This window comes from Marmota flaviventris, chromosome 11 (genome assembly GCF_047511675.1).
Source record: "Marmota flaviventris isolate mMarFla1 chromosome 11, mMarFla1.hap1, whole genome shotgun sequence".
In the NCBI taxonomy this organism is placed as follows: Eukaryota; Metazoa; Chordata; class Mammalia; order Rodentia; family Sciuridae; genus Marmota; species Marmota flaviventris.
In genome coordinates this window covers 13,942,708-13,956,762 of record NC_092508.1, presented here as the reverse complement: position 1 = coordinate 13,956,762, position 14,055 = coordinate 13,942,708, and the positions used below count along the sequence as shown (strand labels likewise).

General features: G+C 40.7%; 1 protein-coding gene and 1 non-coding gene across 2 annotated transcripts in view; one reads left to right on the top strand and one right to left on the bottom strand.

Moving 5' to 3' along the window:
• The window catches only part of Ap1s3 (adaptor related protein complex 1 subunit sigma 3), a 55,300-nt gene that overhangs the window by 26,719 nt on the left and 14,526 nt on the right, over positions 1–14,055 (bottom strand). The gene's annotated exons all lie outside the window — the stretch shown is intronic.
• On the top strand, positions 6,024–6,095 carry Trnaa-agc (transfer RNA alanine (anticodon AGC)). Its single transcript has one exon. It is a non-coding gene; the product is annotated as a tRNA-Ala (tRNA).

Genomic DNA, 14,055 nt, shown 5'->3' with positions numbered 1-14,055 from the left:
AAAGAATCTGTACAAAATCTAGAGCTAACATTATAGTTAGTGGTGAGGAACTAGCAGGAACAAGAATATTCAGTACCTTAGAACACTTTTGCTTGTCCCCCCCCCAAAAAAAGCTAAAACTCTGACTTCTCTTTATTTTTCCCATTTATGCAAGCAATTATAACTAGATCAATCCTTTGCTAATATCAGAGAGATACTATAATAGTTGACAGTTGAAAGGTTCTGAGCATATGGATGCCAGCCACCATGCCAAGCATTTCACATGTAATACTTTATTTAATCTTCTCCCAAGCTGAAAGTGGTCAATATTATTATTATCACCTTTGATTAATTAGGAAACTGGAGCTCAAAAAATGTAAGCACTTTACTTCAGGTTGATCAGCTAGAAGTTTCCAGAGTTAGGCATTTAACTCCAAAGCTCACTCTCTCAATAGCTGTGCAATGTGGCCTTTTGGGGGAAATTTTTTAAAATTAATAAATAAATAAAGTGGCTCCAATTAGGCTGGTCTCAACCACTTTTAAATAAAATATGATATTGAATCATCTTTACAATAATGACAGATTTTAAAACTCCTTTGCCCCATCCAATACAAAAGGTTTCTGCACCAATCATAAAAACAACTAGGAGACACCAAAATGTCCTATGCTTACAGAGATTAAGATAAAAGAACTAAATTCAACTCAAAACAATAATGACTTTAGCACTGAATCACTCCAAGTCATGACTATTACATATATCACAGAAGAGACAATCAGATGGGTGGGGAAAGTTCTGAGCAAAGTTGGCTGAATAGGCAACTTTTTGCTAGCAGAAAAACATATCTGAAGTCATCATCTAAGTCGTTTAACTAGATCAAACATGGGCCCTTATCTCTTCTTGTACAAATGAGAATGAGGAACCTGAACTTGGAAAAAATTACCCTACCAAGGAGCCACTACTTCCTGTGAGATGATTAGATAACTAAACAGGCTTTACATTGGTAGAAAAATCTTTTCTCTAACAGAAATAGAGTGAGAGGATTGCAAGGAGGAGAGAAAGAAGGTACAGCTGTCACCTTTGTGCTTCCTAAAGCCTCCTTGTGGTGCGGAACCATATCTAACTTCTTGTGCTTTGTAAAAAGTGCAATTTGAAAATCAATGGCATTTTCGAAGGTGGACTTTCAACTGTTTTGCTTTGAAATCTCAATGAGTTGGGTTTTCTTTTTCCTATTATACTTTTTAACCATTGTATTATACGTAATTTGGCTATGTTTTTTTTCAGAACTTTTGCAAATAATGATTCTGAGATTTAATCTCAATACATTTGGTGCCTTCACCAGTCTGAGTATACCAGAAACTTCCACTTCTAATGCTGATTGGACAAGGACAGAATCAAAATGGTGCAAGAGAGTTCACTCTCTATTAAGTAGAGATTATACCAAATCACACAGAGAACCAAAAAGAATGTCAAACCTCTGGCCTCTAGCAAAAAGAAAAGAAAGCTAGACTTGATTCAAGCACTAGAGAAACCGCATAGCTCTCTAGCAGGCGTGGCTGCCAAGTTAAAAAGAAACTAGACCGGTTCCAACTGAGTAAGTAACCACATGCCTTCATTATTGACAGTGCTAAGCCCAAAGAACACCTCCCAGTGCCCCCCAGCAAATGCAAATTCATGCCTCCAGAGACTGATGGTCACAGTTCAGGTTTTGATATAAACAAAGGATTATCTTTATATCATTTTTATTTAAAATTTTATACATTTTATATCATTTTACCTATATGTAAAATAAACCAGATTCTCCCCTTTCCTTACTGCCAGAGTTGCCCTTATGCCTTCAGTATTTACAATATGTATTTATCATGTATATATATGAATATGAATATACACACGTGTATGTAGGGAGATGTGATTAAGACTTAACTTTCTTTTGGGGGCTCCAAAAACTTGAAATATCATTCATGTTTACTTTTACAACATATCAAGAAGAAAAAAAAACAATAGCATAGAACATTGCCACAGTTCTCATATTTTTTGCTGTTTTTTTTTTTTTGGGGGGGGGGGCGGACAGCGAGGTACCGGGAATTGAACTCAAGGACCACTGAACCACACCCCCAGCCCTATTTTGTATTTTATTTAGAGACAGGGTCTCACTGAGTTGCATAGTGCCTTGCTTTTGCTGAGGCTGGCTTTGAACTCGCCATCCTCCTGCCTCAGCCTCCCCAGCAGCTGGGATTACAGGGGTCTGGCTAGGTTTTTTTTTTTTTTTTTTTTTTAACCTCCCTTTTTACGTGTGTGTTTTTCCCACATTTTCCATAGTAATTTAGGTTTGCTGACATAATTTTTAAAAAATGTGAGCTAAGATTGCTGCATAACAAAGAACACAGTATCTACTCCAACCCAGGAATGGAAGAACTGGGCTTGCCCGCAGGCCAGGCAGTTAGAGGCAGCAGCGGCCTCACCCAGCACACTGCGCTTACCGCTCCACCGAGGAACTGTGGCTTTGCCCAGAACCTGCGAGCGAGCACCCCCTTAATCCGAGTGAATGGATAGTTTACATAAATTCTTCCCCACAGTGGTTCATAAGTAAGACCCCAGAGCACAGGAAACCGGCATGGCTAAGATGGGGCTCCCAGGGTTCAGACAGCCCAGTCTTGCTATTGGGATTGTTGGCAGCTGCCAGCCAACATGACCCTGGGGGCCCCAGGCAGCTAGGCAGAGCAGCGCTGCTGGGTCCTCTCCCTGCGCAGGCCGCCCCGCTGAGTCCTCCCTGTCCTCTCAATGTAGACCCCACCACTGTCCTCCCTGTTCAGACCCCCACCCTCACCACCTGACCCCAACACACCTCGTCCCTTTGCAATCCCTCTCCCAGTCCTCCCTGTTGAGACCCTGCTCCCTCACACCTGACCCCTCCCCCTGTCTGCCCTCTGTTGTCTCTGTGCGGTCCCCTCCCTCTGGACAGATTTTTAAATCATAGCCTAAGTAATAGAAATTTGATCTGCAGAAGGGGAAGAGGGTCACTTTCGTCAGTCAATAGGTCACCTGGAACACTGCAGAAGAGCTCTTTTTAATAACCTTTTCATTAGAAATTTGTAGGATGTCTAATTCCTAATTTTAAATATCTCATCTTTTCTTAGGGCAGACCTAAATGATGCCTAATTTCTGACACTCTATGGCACACTAGACTATGCGCTAGAAAACAATTCAGGCAGCTAAATTTCATTAGAAATACTTAATTTCCTTCAAGATACTCAATTTATTTTTTTTAAAAACTGTGGCGGACTAGTGGAATTTTAAGTGGATCACATTTAGTAAAATGGTAACAACTATTTCCAACCACTGCTTCTTTCAATCTGCTATTAATGAAAGAGCTAGATATATTTTGGTCATAGAAAGGACCCGTTCCTGCTCAAAATACTCTCTCCAGGGAGAGCCAGACCCTTACAATGGCCTAAAAGCCCTACTCAGCATGCCTCTCAGGGCCTCCAATGTCATAATCCATTCTTCCTCCGGCTTACCCTACTGCAACCACACAGGCATGCCCTACCTCAGGGACATGTCTTCTGCTCAAAGTACTTTCCCCAAATATTTCATGGGTCACTCTTTCACCACCATCAAATCTGTTCAAACTCTTCTTCTCGGTAAAGCCTACCCCACACCCTACATAAATGCATCACCACCAGAGTGCACCACTCTTATTCTCCAACCCCACACTGTCGATATTCATGGTACTTATGATCTGTCATTTTATGTATTTATTATGTTACTGTCATTATTTCACACTCGACGTGTGAAGTCTACGGGTTTGTGATTTTTGTCTCTCAGTTCTAGAGAGAAGCCACTGGCCAAAGTCCCATTTCTCAGTAAACTGTTGAGGCAGAACAAGAATCTAGAGATCCTGACCTCAAACCAAAGCAAAAAAGCAGCTGCACCAGTGAAAGTCTATAGACTAAGTGGCTTAATACATGACAGAGGGCAAATAAATGGTACTGACCCCACCCCACTCTCTTGTAGTTTTCTAAACACACTGTGCCTAAGATTGCACCTGGACCCCTAAAGCAGTGTTATTTCCTTTCTTGAAACAACACACAAAATAATGGCTACCTAAATGAAAATACGCACTATCTCATTAGAAAGAAAAGAAAAACCTAATCAATAAATAATTTGCAATTCACTGAAAACTCCTACTAACTCAGCATTCATTAGCTACCTTAGAATAGGCCACTTTGGCATTACACTGCACCCTGGTGGACTCGCTCACGGCAAGGCAATACTCATTCAAGAAGACATTCACTTTTTACTATGCTTTCATTTGGACTCCATTTTTGAAACTGTTCAGATGTTTATGTTTTTATTGTGACAAAATAGACATAATACAAAATTTGCCCTTCTAGCCATCTTTACATGTAGAGGTTAGTGGCACTGGTGCAGCCACAGTGTGCAGCCACCACCATTCATAGAGCCCAGAGTTGAGGTTCATCCCCACTCTTCTAGGGGTCGGGATTTCCTCCTTTCTACGGCTCAGTAGTACTCCATTGAACGCATTACATGTGCCTCAGGGTGCTCATCCACTCCTCCTTCAGTGGACACCTAGACTCCTCCTCTTGTCTACTGTGAATGACGCTGGCTGCCATGGGCACGGATGTACAAGTACCTCTCAGAGTCCCTGCTGTCAAGTCCTGCTGGATGCTAGGACAGTGCTCTGTCTGATTTTTCGAGGCTACCATGCTGTTTCTCACAGTGCTTCCCACATCGTGTCTCATCAGCAGAGCACAGGCTCCAGTTTCCTGTCCTCGTCAAATCTAGATTCTCTGCATTTGTGTCGGTAGCCATCCTAATGAGTATGAGATGCTATCTCATTGTGTTTTTGATTTGCGTTTCCCTAGTGATTCGTGATGCGGAGCATCTTTTTATGAGCCACTCAGTCCTTTGTACGTCTTCTTTGGAAACATACCTGCTTCAGCCCTTTGCCCTTGTGCATTGGCTCTTTGGGGCCCATCTCCAATACTTCCATCTACAAACTTGGGGGAGCTTTGGGTCAATGGTTACTCAGGGCTTGGGTTTATGCTTTGGGGCCTCTTGGACATAAGGGGTAGAAAATCAGAATATGTGACTTGGTATTTTGCGGGGCTAAGTGGTTTAAGGCCTGCTTGTTTTCTCCTATTTACCACTGAGCCAGTAAAATAATCACCTTAGAAAGCAACAGGGCATGCTGGCACAAGAAATGCTCAACAGCTTGGATTCTGCCAAGACCCATTTCTGTGTGATTATGCAAGGTGACTGGCATCTTGGGGGAATGAACTTGACACAATGTCCAAGGTTCCTTTCAACTCTAACTACCTGACACTAGATGTCTACCCACAGGCAGCGGTAACCCTGCATTCTTGAAAAGAATAGAATATGGAGAGGGGTTCTTGGTCATAAATCATTTTTTCCATATTTCTTAGAAACCAAATACCACAGATTACAAAATATCACATTTATTGGCCAAAGTCTTCCCCATCTGCATACATGCATGTGAGTCTTTGTAAGGAAGGAACAGCGGATGTGGCTCCTTCCTATCCACTGCCCTTAGAGGAGTGGTTTTCAAGTTTGGGGGATTTTTTTTAATCATAAAAATTTTAGAAACAAATAAAAGTTAATTACAAAGAGACAAAAGTAAAATCTGAGCAGCTCCATTAGAGTCTGGGGAGCTTCGTGGGTTTCCATGGAGCTTGCATATTACAAAACCTCAATGAGCAATTTTTTCTATGACTTCCAAAGTCTATTAAAATTTTTGCCTAGAGATGTAAACATGCAGTCTTCTCATGGGTCTGCATTTTCTGTATAAGCCAAAGAATAAGAAAGGAAGTAGATATTGGGAAAGGAAGAATAGTACAGCAAACAAAAATAACACATTGCTATTGTGCATTATCTGGAACATTATTTATTACATGTCAGTGATGTGCTAAGGGTTTTGATACCTGTATCCAAAAAACACATGAACAATGATTATAATAATGATATAACTGTTATTTTTCATCTTTTAAGACAAGGTAATAGGGCTGGGGGTGTAGCTCAGTGGTAGAGCACTTGCCTAGCATGCACAAAGCCCTGGGTTAAATCCCCAGCACCACCAAAAAAAAAAAATTATATATATAAATGAATAAAAGAGATCAGAGGCTCTGAGAAGTGAAGTAACTCACCACGCAGCTATATAAATGGGAAAACAGCTTAGATGCCAGGCAGGCTAGCAAAATATCCCCAACTCAAAATGTTTTTACCAACTGTAGTCCTGCTTTGAGGATACAAGAGAACTAAATCCACTTTGACACAACCCTGCATCCCTTCCCTAAAACACTTTCCAAAAGATGGACCTCAGAGCCACAAAGGGTCTCATATTCAGAACTATGGTATTATACAGGCTGTCCTAGAGAAAGCCCAAGGAAGCCCAAAGACAGAGACATTCTCCACGTGTCTACAAACATGTGTCCCATTACTAAGCCAACCTCCCAGCATGCACAGTGGGCCCACAACATTTTTGTAAATCCTTAAAACTTTTTGCAAAAGGCAAAATGAAGTACCTGGTTTTTTATGCATGATATATGCCTCATTGTTAAGCAACAGACTTTAAAATGTGCCACAATATTTATTTGGACACCTCTTTATTTTCTCACATGCCTAAGGCTTCAAGAAATGAAGTTAGCCTGGGGTTTCCAAGCCTGAGAAGCCCAGACCTTCTGTGACTGAGAGGAAGACGGTACTAGCAAGTTAGAGAAAAACTACTAGGGAGAAGCTGTGGTGACAGGGGCATCACTAGGTGACTCTCATTCTGAGCCTTATTTTCTGTTAACGGTGGGAAGTGGTCATCACTGCCTTTCCTTTTCTGTCCCACCACATCTAGTTCACAGATGCCCTTGTCTCTCTGCACGCTAGATGCCACTTAATTCTGAAACCAAATATACTTGAAAGGTACTATTTAAACCATCCCTGGCCCTCCCGGCCAAAATGATCTGAAGCATATCCATGAGACTCATTTTCCAAGGACCCTACCCAGCTTCACAAACCAAACTCTTGCTGATCATGTAAACATGCACTATTTGCAAAACATTCTCCTGTTTCAAATATAGAAACTATTAGTTATACTTCAATCAAAAGGAGGCTTGTACATGAAACTACAAAATATCACATGATCTCTAAGATGGTACAGGAGATTGTAGGCTACTAATAAGAACAAAGACCCAATTTTTATTTTAAATGAATGTGATTTAGTATTTGACCTCTATTTAATTCATTTCACCAATAGGGTTGATAGAGTTAGTAAAATAATACCACTGACTCTGAAAATAAATATTAGTGTTTCATAAACCAAGCAGAAACCCTTTGAGTATTTTTTACTATGGCACTAAGGATGTGGCCATCAATTCCCCTTGCTTGTAAAGTCTTGGTCCTCTGCCCCATGATATATTTTCTTTGGGAGGAAGAGTCCCGAGGAGCTAATTCCAGAAGAAGCCAACCAACCGTGGTTGATTATGGATCCAGTCCAAGGAAATCTGAGAGACGGAGTTAATTAATTCCAGGCAGACCCAAGTAATGATTCTTTAGGGTCTGACCCAACTCTCAAGGTAGAAATCACCTTCCCTCCTAAGTTTACAAACCATCTTCTGGTTCCTGAGGACTGTGGTACTAACTGATAAAATGAGTTTGTGCATACAAACTAATATGTAAACACTCTGTGAAAAATCAAGACGATGGGTCCTTGTCACCTAAGAATTCTAAATATTTTTTTAATTCCACAGCAAATATTCAAGCATACAGACCATTCTTAGGCAAACATTTTGCATTCCACAAAACACAATATTATCAGAAAGAACTTTATTACCAGTTGGATTAATTAGTTAAAATGAGGAATGCAGAGTATTTGATGATAAACTCTATGATAGGAGATGATTATTCCTTCCAACTCTATGCATTCAGGAAAAAGAAAAAGTTACTTCAATTGATCACTTGTCAAAAACTAATCAAGGCCTGGGGATATTGCTCAGTTGTTGGAGTGCCTGCCTTACATGCATAAAGCCCTGGGTTTGATCCCTAGGACGACAGAGAGAGAGAGAGAGAGAGAGAGAGAGAGAGAGAGAGAGACGGACGGAAAGGAAGAAAGAAAAGAGAAAACAGTGAAGAGTTCAGAGTCTTTGGATGGGTGTCCCTCAGTTCCTGTGCGGATGACTGAACTCATAGGCAAAGAAGTGGCAGAGGGGCTCCATCTCTGCCATGCCTGACTCTAAAGCTTGAGGTCTACCTACCATCCATGCACCATCCCTCCCACCAACTGGGTGCAGCCTGAGGCATGTGCAATGGGACTGGAACTGCTAGTTACCAACTTATGTCTCTGAGTCTGCTTACGTAGGAACCTAACATCAGTGTGGACATGCTACAGCTTATTTACAAATGGCTAGGCCCAGCGCCACAGCTGGCAATTAAATCAAGTACTTCACAGGGAGTGAGATCAGCCCTCTGTAGAAGAAATGGTGCACTCAGCATCACTGTGGCATAGTCTTAGTACACGCAGCTGGAGTGACACCCAGAAAGTGGTTACAGATGAATAACTGAAGGAATGTATGTTGGCAGCAGTGGTCTATTTAGAGTGCTGGGAAAAGACGACAATTGGAAGGATTTGTGAACACGGGTGTGGGTGTGTGTGTGTGTGTGTGTGTGTGTTCCTGGAGCATGAACCCAGGGCCTTGTGCATGCTATGCAAGGACTCTACCAAAGAGCTCCACCCCCAGCGCTTTTCACTTTGAGACAGGATCTTGCTAATTGCCCAGACTGGCCCCAAACTTGCAATCCTCCTGCCTTGGCCTCCCAAAGACCTGATAGTAGGAATGTGCCATTACACTCGACTACAACATTAATGCTATATATTTTTAATTTAGAATTATATTCTGTACTAGAATTTTGGCTATGAAAGCTAAAAATTTAGAACCTTGAGTGAAAGTGACCAAAAAAAAAAAAAAAAGACATAAAATTATCTTTTAACTGTAAAATTATCTTTTAACAGTTAAAATTTATTTAACTGTGAAATAATAGATAATCACAGAGTAGGACTTCCTTTTCTTTACAAGGCATCTTGAAATGGTATTTTTGTAGCACCCTTGAAAGATTTATAATTAAATGTCAGTTTTTCTGCCAACTGTTATAATTATTTATGGGTGCCAATGACTGTGGTTGATTCTGTAGCTACACATTGCTAAAATTAGGTTAGATTTCTGAATTTTAAAATAACTATTTAAAACTATTTGGCAAGGGAAAGAAGTGAGAAAATAGTGTGCTTTTCTATACTGAGTGACGTAAAAAATGATTATTTCTAGCAAAAGGGACCTGAAAACATCTGTTACATTGTCCCTTAAAAAAAAAAAAAAGTTCATGCAATTTGACTATTTAGCAGGTGCGATTTCCAAAAACAATCAAACAAACAAGTGTTCACAATTGAAGGGGTAGAGTCTATCTGCACGTGGCCAAGGGCTATGACCCCCACATGGGCCAGCACTAGGTGTGGTTTCATGCTGGCTTTGCTATGTGTGTATAGGGAGCTGGAATACTCCAGGTAGACAGTGCTGCCCACCTTCCAGCATCATGTCAGAAGGGTAGAAAGGAATCTTGTTTGGGGATTTGAGCATGAGGCCTGGCTCGACATCAAATAATTAGCCCTGGAGCCACGTCAGTGTGACTTAAAATGTGTCAGGCTATTTGGCCGTGAACAAGACTTAACTGTATCACCATTAAATAATGTCATCTTCAAAGTAGCCAGCGGTTCTTAAAGACTTCTAAGAGAAAAACAACTTTGAAAATCTGCTGAAATTTTTGGGCCTTTTCATCTTTCAGGAAATCTATAGATACCCATTTTCCTTCCAGATGGTCCTCGGGCCTTGGGCATTTTTAATAAAGCTATAATGTGCAACCTGTATTCAATACCCAGCCAGCTGTATTTTGATTATTTCAAGAAATTCTTTTAAGTGTCAACAACTTAATTTGGGGGGGGTGGGGGGGGGGGCGCTTCAATATGATACATTGCCTAGGTATGCAGATTAAACAACTTAATACATCTTAAAGTGCCCTGCACCAGGGCTGCATGCAGTAGGTCATTTTTATTGTTGAACATAATTGTCATGTTGGAACATGTGTTTGAATCTCCCTGGAGGACCATGTTCTTGGGAAGCTAGATGACAATCAGATTTCTTGGAACAGCTCAAAATCAGAATAGCAAAACTTAGTGGGGGTGGGGGGAGAATTAGAGGACCAACTAGTTGGTCTAACTCATAGCTGTTGCATCTGTCTTCACTCCAGGTAAACAAGGTACCTGTTTATCTTCTTATTTATTCTACTTAATGTAACTCTTGTTGGAAAGATTTAGAATAAGCCTTTAAAATATCAAGGTTTTGACCCTTAAACTGATACATATGCATAAGATTACTCTAATGCAAATCCTATTGGCATGTTTGCTGAGCTAGTTTCTTCAAAAATTATTATCATGATTTAAAAGACACTTTTGTTATCAATTTACTAATAAGTTAGACAAGCCCAGTGTGCAAGGTTTAAAAAGGTTTTCTCTTAAGCCAGGCACAGTGGAACACTCCTGTAATCCCAGTGATTCCAGAGGCTGAGGCAGGGGAAGATCACAAGTTGACAGTCAGCCTAAGCAACTTAGCAAGACCCTCACCAGCTCAGCATGTCCCTCTTAAAATAAAAAATAGAAAAGGCTCAGGATATAATTCACTGGTAAGGTGCCCCTGGGTTCAATTCCCTGTACATCCCAATTTTTTTTTTTTCTCAGACTTAAAAGTTATTTATCTTGCAGAGGATAAAGGTCTTTTCTCAAATGCTTTATATAGGCACCAGAGTTGAAGTCTTCACTTTCAGTCCGTTATGTTTTAAAACATTAATTCTTGGGCTGGGGAGATAGCTCATTTGATAAAGTGCTTGCCCTACATGCAGAAGGCTCTAGGTTCAATCCCCAACCCCACAAAATAATAATAATAACAATAATAATAATAACAATAATGATAATAATAATAATAATAATTCTTAAATAGGCATGGACTAACACACTGCTGTGTACCATGTGTTATTTACTGCCTTAATTTTCTTTTAAAATGGCCTCCATGCACAGCTAGGTGCACTCTGTGTTGGCACAGAAACTAGGCAAAGATGGCTTCAGTTCTTCTGAGATATGGGTGGGATTGCTTAACTTATCTAATGTAACAGAAAAGGAACATAAAATCTTTTTTTTTTTAAAGAGAGAGAGAGAGAATTTTTTAATATTTATTTTTTAGTTTTCGGCAGACACAACATCTTTGTTTGTATGTGGTGCTGAGGATGGAACCCGGGCCGCTCGCATGCCAGGCAAGCGCACTACTGCTTGAGCCACATCCCCAGCCCGGAACATAAAATCTTAAACTCCACTTGGAACTTCAAGTCAGTAACATCTATTCACGAATATATGATCCCTACCATCCAGAAAACCACAGGAGGGCAGAGATTTATTTCAGGTATTTGTCCCAAGCAGTACCTATGTTCCAGACCTATGAAATGGAGATTCTGAAATAGAAAAAAACAAAAACAAACACACACACAAAAAAACATGTCAAGTTATCTGGACCTCCCTTCAGACAAATGACAAGAAAGTTTCCTCTGTCAATCCACATCCACAAAATGATTTTGCTTCATCCTGAGTCAAGATTTCCAGGGTGTGTGTGTGTGTGTGTGTGTGTGTGTGTGTGTGTGTGTTTGTCTGTCTGTCTGTCTCTCTCTCTCTCTCTTTCTCTTTGGTGGTGGTGGTGGGGTTGGGGAGTGTCTTATAAACTCATTCCCACACAGGCCAGACCACCCTGTTTGCAGCCCTCAGAAACATCTTGCAAGAACCTATGTCACTGCCCCAGCTCTGGCTTCTGCCACTGTCCCCCACCCCCACCCCATCCCTGCAATCTGAAACATGATCCTTACTAATCCAAATCTGTAAATCTGTAACATATTTTCAGGACCCCCTCAAAATTTACCCTTGACCACATCTTCATTTTCGATATTCCAGAGGCCCACTGTTGAGAACTGCATAGGAGCTACTCTATTCACAGATGCTTTCCCTCCCATAGGCCCAGAAGCATGATCAAATTTGTTAACTTTGTTCTAATAATCTCCAGTTCTGATAGTCAATAAGTGTGTACCTAAAGCAAAATGGTAGAGCTATGCTTTGACACTTCACCTCCTGAAGCCAAAACTGTGCTTACCGTGGCACCTAGACACATGCAAATGTTTGTGAATGAGGCACAGCCTCCATACACAGCTAGGTGCACGCTGTGTTGGCACAGAAATTTCGTGCCCGCTTCAGACATGGAAACCCCACAGCAAGCTGCACTGGACCAGCCAAGCCCCTGAGCAGCAGCAACACAAGGATACAGAAATGATCAGTTTTATGTGGTGCCAGCCTTGCTTCTGATACGGAAGCATTTGGAAAATCACATACATTAGGTTTGGAGAGGCATGTTATTCTTTTCTTGTAACAGATTGTAAGAGCCAGAAAGGATTTTTAAGATTATATCGCAGGCACAAGTTCTCCTCACTTGATAGTCAAGGACAGGTCCTGGGTTGGCTGAGTGACCTGGTAAGGAGTACAGAACCTGGGTCCTTCTCTTCAGCCCAGCCATCTTGCCCAGCCAATGCTCTTCTTCTCTATTGATGGTCTCTTAGGCTGCTGGCAAAATCAGCTCCCCTATTCCATCCAACTAAAAAGCTTCTGCACCAGCAAAATAAACAATCAAGAGAATAAAGACATGACCCATGAAATGGGAGAAAATACTTTCAAACCATACACATGAGAAGAGGTTAAAATCTAACATATATAAGAAACCCAAGCAATTCAATAGCAGGAAAACAAATATCCAAATTGAAAAATGGGAAAAGTACTTGGACATTTATCAAAAGAAGACAAATAAATAGATAACAAGTATATGGGAAAAAATGCTCAACATCATTTGTCACCATGGAAACAAAAGTTAAAATCACAAGGAGAAATCACTTTACACCTGTTATAAAGACCTACTATCAAAAAGACAAAAAGTAAGAAATGTTTTTAGCAAAGATTCGAAGAAAAGGATCCCTTATACACTATTGGTAGGAATATAAATAATCACAACCATTATGAAAAAAATATTCAAAATACAACCACTGCATGACCCAGCAATCCCACCACTGGGTATATATCCTTTCCCAGGGAAAGGAAATTGGTGTAGTGAAGAGATTGCTGCAGTGTTCTTCACAATGCCCCAAATACAAAATCACCTAAGTGTCCATCAATGGATGTCTAAAGAAAACGTGGTATACATGCACGTTGGAAAATCATCGAAAAAATCATTTGAAAAGGAGAACTGGGCCCAGCAACAGAAACCTGTAATCCCAGCTACTTAGGAAGCTGAGGTAGGAGGATCATAAGTTCAAGGCCAGCCTCAGAAGCAACTTAGTGAGGCCATCTCAAAATAAAATTTAACAAGGGCTTGGGCTGGGTTTAGTGGTACAGTGTCCTGGATTCAGTCCCTAGAGAAGGGTGGGGTGGGGGGGGGATTCTGTCATTGCAGCAATATGTACCTGGAAGATGTTATGTTAAATGAAATAAACCAAGCACAGAAAGACAAAAATGCCAGGGGACCTCATCTATCTGTGGAAACTAAAATGATGAAGTCATAGAATAAGAAAGGTGGAATAGTGTTTATCAGAGGCTAGGAGGAAGAGGAGAAAATTGAGAAAATATTGGTCAACTGATTTAAAAAACTTTAGTTAGAAGGAGTAAGATTAAGAAATCTCATACTAGACAAAGGTGCCAAAAACATACAGTGGAAAAAAGATAGCCTCTTCAACAAATGGTGCTGGGAGAACTGGAAATCCATATGCAGCAAAATGAAAATAAATCCCTTTATCTCACCAAGCACAAAACCCAAAGTGGATCAAAGACCTAGGAATTAGTCCAGAGACCCTGCAACTAATAGAGGAAAAAGTAGGCCCAAATCTTTATCATGTCAGATGAGGCCCCAACTTCCTTAACCAAGACTCCT